Here is an 8,095-nt window from a genome sequence, read left to right on the forward strand (position 1 = left end):
TACATTTTATCTCTCTATTGCCATATGTTCTGTGATACAGGTTCAGTCTCCAATGGCTTTCTTTCATTGACATCTATCCCAGACTGTAAAGACAAACACAGAAACAGAACCAACCAACACTCTCTTACCACTAAAATGTAGTATGAATAAGCGTGAGGGAGATAGTGCCTTAGTGCACCATATAAGGAAGGTTCTGAAGTCAACCCAGCAGCTCTGTCTCCTACAAAGATGAGTAGTATTTAAACCGAGACAACTGCTAGCTCCCATACATCTTCTCAAAAAGATGTAATGGCTGAAAAGGCACAAAAATAGTTACTAGATTCATTCTCTCAACAGGGTGCGTCTATTGAAATTTGCCTATCGGCCTGGGTATCCGTTGTAGTGTCACCACCTCAAACATAAACAATTCTTGATGCACAAGGAAAGGTTACACACACAAAGGACAAGTTGACAGAAACAAAAGTTTCGACCATTTTAAGGTCAGATTCGATTGTTCAAGGTTCGTTAATGGACCAATTATCTTTACAGGTGTTAGGAGAGGATACTGATCCAAAAGCCATATGTCAGTGGTCAGTGTCTACCTCCCCAGGCTTAAATCCCCTGGATGCATCTACGGATAGTGGATCTGACATAGCTGCAGATCGGCAACTTGTTGACAATGATTCAGATATTACCTGATGAGTCACAAGGAAATGTCTTCACAGACATTAGAAGGGAACTTTGATCTTTATGCTAAAATTTGTTGGATCATTGTTTACCTTCCCAGAATTCAAATCTGGAACCCTAAAAGGGAAACTAGCAACTTGTAGATTATGACTCAGATTTATCTAGATGAGTTTAACAAGGATGGGGATTTGCGAACTCCCATTGCACCACATGTTACCTCCTTAAGGATGGCTAAGGTGATTTTCCTTGCAGGTACAGCTGAATGTTGGAACTATGAAAGGAGTGATACACTTGTGAGAATGAGTGTAAACACGAGTGGAGAGAAGAGTGAAACACATGTGAGGCACACTAAACAGAATCACACACTCACAGTGAGGAAGAAAGAGAAACTACTTGTTATTTCTTTTCCAACCAAATGAAATATGAGAACTCCTTCAGACAACGGCATACATTCCTTCTCTAAGGGGGAGATAAAAGCTTTAGTAATAGTTTGGAAGATTCTTCAACTAAGGGGGAGAAATAGCAGGGAGGAAGAAAAAGATCCTACATATGTACACTACACCACACCATTGTTGTTTGTAACTACGGGTCCTATTGTACGGGAGAGGTGGTAAACACAAGGTGATTTTCTAGTAAGGGAAGAAGCTGTTTTCCAAAAGGGGAGTACCATTGGTTTTTATCTGCGGATCCTATTGTACGGGAGATGTGGTAAACGAAGGTGATCTCTTTTAAGCAGTTGATTCTCATAGGGGGAGAAGCAAGAGAGATATGCGCTTCTCAACAGGAAATGTGGTTGTACAAATGAAGATGAAACTACTTGAAGATATGTTAAGTCTAGAGGAACATCTATTTGGAATCTGGAAAATGTTAAATGTTATCCAGAACTTTTCTGCTATTTACTTTGCATTTCTGTTTATATCTTTTTCTTATTTGTTAGTTGAGTTATCCTCTAGGTATTTATTGTTATTGTCTAACAAACAAATAGGGGGAGATTGTTAGGCATATGTCATAGCCTATTTGTTTATTCGAGGATTTAACTCAACTCAAATAAGAATGTAACAAGTAAATAGTGGATCTACCGTCAAAGAGATCTCACAAAGTAACATCTGTCAAAGGATTCAGAAACAAGGTTCATCTACAGACTTGAGAAATTACTTCACTGGAAGAAGTTCAAGAAATTGATCAAGCCTCAGTGATACAAATCAAGATTGTGGATTTAATCAAGTGACAGAGATCTCGTCAGGGTATCAGATAATTACAGGGATTTAATCTGAAGAAAATCAAGTATCAAAGTCAAGACATGAAGAAACGTCACGAAAGTTAGTCACCCATGAACCAGACAGTACATCGAGTGTCAACATTGAAGTGGTGGAATTGATTCATAATTTTCAGTGATTTTTAGAAGATTTTTAGAAGAATGGTTGCAGTTCAAGAGTAGTATTAATTCTCTATTAATTAATTAAGTCATATAGTTTAATTAAGAAAATAAATTATATCTGCAAAGATTAATTTATTGATTAATTGAATTAATTGATTAATTAATTCTGAATTAATATTAAGAATTGTCAGAATTTTAAGTGGATTAAAATCAGTTTTAATTCAACAAGACAATTGAAATTGAACTAGCATGACAATCTGGATTGTCATACCGATTGTCATGCTAGGCCTTTTTCAATTGTCTCACCGAAAGTTCTACTGGAAGGAGATAGTCTTGCTAGTTCAGTTTGATAGTCTTGCTAGTTCAACAGATAGTCTTGCCGAAAGTCATACTAGCTTAAACTGATTGTCATACCGAAAGTTCTACTGGTTCAACAGATTGTCTTGCTAGTTCAACCGATTGTCATTCCAGTTCAAGTGATTCTGTTGATTGAATTAAAAAGACAGAAACAGCAGAAGACACAATCATCCAACAGAACACAAGTCAACCATTCAAGAACAAAAAGAAAAGAAGCAGCCAATATTTCATCCTTCATCTGCAAACTTCAAGATCACAATTTCTAGTTTTAAAGTTAAAGCCAAACAACTAGGAATCATTCTCTTGTTCTTGTGTAACTATCTAGCGGATCAAAATCCCTAGAACTTAATCTCAAATTGCGTTTAGCATTTGATTCTTTTTATTGAAAAAATAGAAAAAGTTCATGTCGAATTTATTCTAGATTTGTGATAATTAATTTGAGATTAATCCCTTGTAATTGATACAGTTGTTGTAACACTTTTCAAGTTTAATAATATTCTTATTTAACTTGAATTTTATTTCACATTTTTTTTATTCCGCATTAAATTCGATTATTCGATATTGTTTGTATTCAACCCCCCTTCTACAAACACATTGGGACCTAACAATACCTCTTGTATTTCCTCTGGATTTTGTTCCTTTTATTTAGGAGGAGTGTAAGTAGGAGTGTTATTATTATAGACAGTAGTATTTTGCATACCTTTTCCTTTATTGTAGATCGTCGATGGAAAATTACTGTTATAATTAGGAATGTAAATTTGAGAGTAATTTGGCCTTCCGTTAGAGTTAAAAACTCTTTGTTGATTATTTGATTTAAGGAAGCCTTTTCCGTTTCTTTGAGCATTGCTTTAAAGCACACGGCGAAGTTGTCTCGTAAGTAAAGCAATTTCGCTTTCATCAAGATTTTATATTTCTTCGTTTAATTCATCATCGTTGTTTAGAATGTATAAGTATAGATTTTAAAGCCATATATTTTCTTTTGTCTTCCACTTTTGGAATGACTTTTTCTTGTAAATTATCTTCTTCGTAAGCACGAAGATTTCTAAATAGATTATCTATTTTATAATCATTAATATTGTGCATCTCTTTGATTATTTTTTACTTTAATCTTCCAACTTGGAGGTAATGACTTAAGAACTCTTCAGTTCTTTTTATTTTGTGTATAACTCTTTTCGAGTTGTGATAATTCATCGACAATGCGTGTAAATCTAGTTTCCATGTCGATGATATTTTCTCCTTCTTGGAGTTTAAAGTTCTCGTATTTGGGGATCAGCTTTTCCATTTGAGAATCTTTTATGTCAGTGGTTCCTTCGTAGGTAATCACTAGTTTATCCCACATTTCTTGTGCTGACTTGCAATTATTTACTCTTTTATATTCTTTTTCAACAAGTGCACTTGTGAGTACCATTTTGGCCTTAGCATCTATACTCATTCTATCTTCCTCTATTGAGTTATATTCACTGACCTTCTTTTTGATAATGATGTCATCAACCGTTTGGGTAGGAATGATAACTCCATCTTCTATTATGACTTCTTGAGATCTAGCATAGATGCGAAGCCTCATTTTCCATGTTGCATAGTTGGTGCCATCAAATAGAGGAGGGAGAGAGCTTCACCATAGCTGATGGTATTTAGATACACCATTCCGAATCACTTTTTATTGTGTTTGTAAATCTGCAAATCACTTAACAAACACGTTAAAAAGCACCACTCTGATACAAATTGTTAGGTCCCGTAAAAGGGCTTAATTACCAATTTAAAAAATATTAGAGTGTTTTAAGAATATTTATCCTATTTTAAATATTTTAGCGAGTAGTTGTGCAGATTATAGATGCGTAAATAAAAGAAAAGGAAATAAAATACCACACTTGAGATTTATCCTGGTTCGCGATGGCACAACCTCTAATAGATTCGCTCACCCCTACGTCCAGTCCTCAAGCTCCTCTCCAGGACTCGATATTTTCCCTTAAAATAACCTCATACTTTTCGTAGGCGGAGAAGCCTTTGGAAGCCCATAAATATTTATCTTGGTGCGTAACTCCGGGTTACCACCTCAAAATAAATGTGTAAACCTACACAACCTCTCTTAGACAATAACTCCGCGCTATTTCTTCAAAGTTGATGTAGAACTCTTGGTCTTGGATTTTGTTGGTCTTGGATCTTTCCTCTTTCTCACATTGTGAAGACTACTAACTCCCCGTTAGTACGTTTAGGACTTGGGTCTCAGAACGAGAATCACCTCAATATACTTCACCTCACTACAAAACATAGAAGACAATCTCTACGAAACAATACCTTAAAATAAAAAGAGTTTTTGGACTAGTATAATAACTAACTAGATCGAGGTAACTTATAATATTCTTAAAAGAATATTAGTGTATACTTTTCGTAAGATTTTATGTTGTAATAAAAGTACATTTATTTATTACTCTAGGTGGATAATTTGTAGTGTGGGAGTAATAAATGTAACGTTATTTAAGTATGATGACTTAAGGATTTATGAATGTATACTTTCTTTCGACTTATATAAATGTTAAAGTATACCTGATATTACTTTGATTTGAAAAATATATCTTATTTCTTAAGTAATAAATATATCAAGTTCTTAGTGAAGTGTTGTAGCTTTTAGATGTTTGATAAAACAACTTATCTTTTAATATAGTCATGTATAGACTTTTATAAATCGAGAGTGTAACAAATATTCTTTAACTATTTGCACTTATAATTTTTTTGGTCGACGAAAGAAAATGTGCATAACTTAAACACAATATATCACAATTTATAAGAGCAGAGTTTAAGTTATATTAGCATAATTTATATGTATATATATATAGTACAATATAAGTTTTAAGTTTTCCCAACGAAACATTAAAGGTGCTAGTAAGGGAAGTCTCTTAATTCTTATACGATTATATATATACACTTATTTTAACTTAAAAGCTTTAAGATATTCCCCCAAAACACTAGAGGTGTTGGTAAGGGAATTCACTTAAAATCTCTTAACTAAATGTAACAAGTATATATGGATATATAACAGAATCCTTAATTTTTTCCCACGAAATACTAAATGTGCTACTAAGGGAAGTTGCTTAAGTCTTTTAAACAATTATAGAAATTATATTAATATATGGCCAAATTAAATGCGTTTAAGTTTACTGAATGAAATGCTAGCTTTTGTGATTTATTTTCCCATGAAACACTAAGGTGCTAGTAAGGAATTTAAATTAAGCTATGTGTGTTAAATTATCACTTCGTGGTAGAAGTTGTATAATTTCTCGAATCGGTGTTCGATTAAAAAATTCTTGTATGGATTTATTTTTGTTTATAGATTCCATGTAAGAGCTCGATAAAGATGAAGAGAAGGTAGTACAAAACTTCTTATATGAATATAAAGTATGGTCGATAAGACTTGGTTAAAAAAAGTTAAGAATTATCACTTTTAAAAGATAAACGGAAAAATTTGCTGGAAAAATTGGCCGAAAAAGTTCGCTGGAGATTCGGCCGAATTTTGGCTTGTTGGTCGAACTTGGGCAGCCCTTCGGGAGGCAAGGAAGTAGTATGGATGAGTTTTTCTTGGCTTGAGAGAGATTGTTTGGTGGAACTGTTGGGACAACGGATCTCGGCCCTGCGTTTTATGATATGAATTTGTATAGAGAGTTCGAACAGAACGTTAACCTTAATCGCTACGGCGGAAGCGATTCAATTCCACGTCTTCTACTGTATTCCTCGATTCTCCTTGGACGAACTGTGGGCTTCGATCTCCCAAGGTTTACCTCTCTTGATAGCTCCGAAAATCCAAAACCCTAACTGGCTCCTTGAGAAAAATGTTTGCCTCTCTCAAACCCTAGGATGTTATTTTATGTGTTCTTGCACACACATGCATGCACCCCTTTTTTCGGCTTCACAAGAATTAGAATATTTTTAGGCTACAATAGGGATCATGGATAATTAGGTAGGGCCTCCGAATGATATTCTAGGCCAAGCCCAATGTAATTATATATTAATTCAATCCACTAAAGAATTAATATTTGCACTACCTTTGTTAATTCCGTAAAATTCCCTATGTTTAAGAAATCGCATGTCCATTGATTAAATTAATTTCTAACAATCAATTTAATCAATATCTTACATCCTTGATCATCCACTCAACCTTATAATTGTGCAAAAACAAATCTGCCTGCAGGACTAATGCATAACTATTCTACTATTTCGATCCCGTTCAATTATACACAAGTATTATTCAATAGTCAAGATAAATTATTTCTAAATAATACTTCAGTCGTTCCAGTGGTTTGTCTAACACCACTTAGACTGTAAACCTTTACTATATTATATAAGGAGTCTGACAATCTAATTTTCTGTTATCCCATTTGATACTAGATTGTCTGTAACTATTCTACTATTTCGATCCCGTTCAATTATACACAAGTATTATTCAATAGTCAAGATAAATTATTTCTAAATAATACTTCAGTCGTTCCAGTGGTTTGTCTAACACCACTTAGACTGTAAACCTTTACTATATTATATAAGGAGTCTGACAATCTAATTTTCTGTTATCCCATTTGATACTAGATTGTCTATAATATATAATATACAGATATTGTGAAATCATGCATTCAAGATTCTTAAAAGATTATTATATACTTTTAAACAAATAGTGTAATATATACCCTAACAATCTCCCACTTATACTTAAGCTATTCTTTGAGTATATCAGTGTTTATTACAATCAATCCACCACCAACTATATAACTATGTGACCAAATGTCTGACTCCTATCGCTTCCACATGCTCCTGAAAAGCCCTAGCTTGTAAGCTCTTTATGAAAGGATCTTCCCGGTTATCCTTTGACGCTATATCAGCAACAATAATATCTCTTCGCTTAATGAACTTCCGTATTAGGTGATACTTACGCTCTATGTGTTTTGCTGCCTTATGGGCCCGTGACTCCTTGGTATTCGCCACAATACCAGTATTATCACAATAAATCGTGATTTGCCGTGGTAAATTAGGAACTACATCCAAATCCAGCAGGAAGTTTCGGAACCATATAGCCTCTTTGGCTGCCTCACTAGCTGCCACATACTGGGCTTTCATGGTTGAGTCTGCAATGCATTTCTGCTTCACACTCCTCCATATTACAGCTCCACCTCCCAAAGTAAAAACACATCCCAAGGTGGACTTTCTCTTATCCTTATCAGTCTGGAAATCTGAATCGGTATATCCCACGGGCAATAAATCCGAGGACCTGTAAACTAACATATACTCCTTAGTCCTGCGCAAGTACTTGAGTATTGTTTTTACTGCACTCCAATGTTCCTGTCCTGGGTTAGACTGGTATCTGCTAACCATGCCCATGAAAAAGCAGATATTAGGCCTCGTACATAACATCGCATACATTAGGCTTCCATATGTGGAAGCATAAAGAACTATCTTCATGTCCTCTGTCTCCTTAGGTGTCGAAGGACACTGACTCTTTGACAGAGAAACTCCATGTCTGAGAGTTAAATTACCCTTCTTGGAGACTTGCATGTTAAAACGAGCTAATACGCCATCTATGTAGGGCTCCTGAGATAAAGCCAACATCATTTTCTTGCGATCCCTTATGACTCTGATCCCAAGGATGTATGCCGCTTCACCTAAGTCCTTCATTTCAAATTTTTTGAACAACCATGTCTTTATTGAAGACAA

At 34.7% G+C, this 8,095-nt stretch overlaps 1 pseudogene; it reads right to left on the minus strand.

Moving 5' to 3' along the window:
* Positions 1-7,501, minus strand: part of LOC141660885 (serine/threonine-protein phosphatase PP1 isozyme 3-like) — a 38,315-nt pseudogene extending 30,814 nt beyond the window's left edge.
* Between the last annotated feature and the right edge of the window lie 594 nt (positions 7,502-8,095).

This window comes from Apium graveolens, chromosome 5 (assembly GCF_009905375.1).
Source record: "Apium graveolens cultivar Ventura chromosome 5, ASM990537v1, whole genome shotgun sequence".
Lineage (NCBI taxonomy): Eukaryota > Viridiplantae > Streptophyta > Magnoliopsida > Apiales > Apiaceae > Apium > Apium graveolens.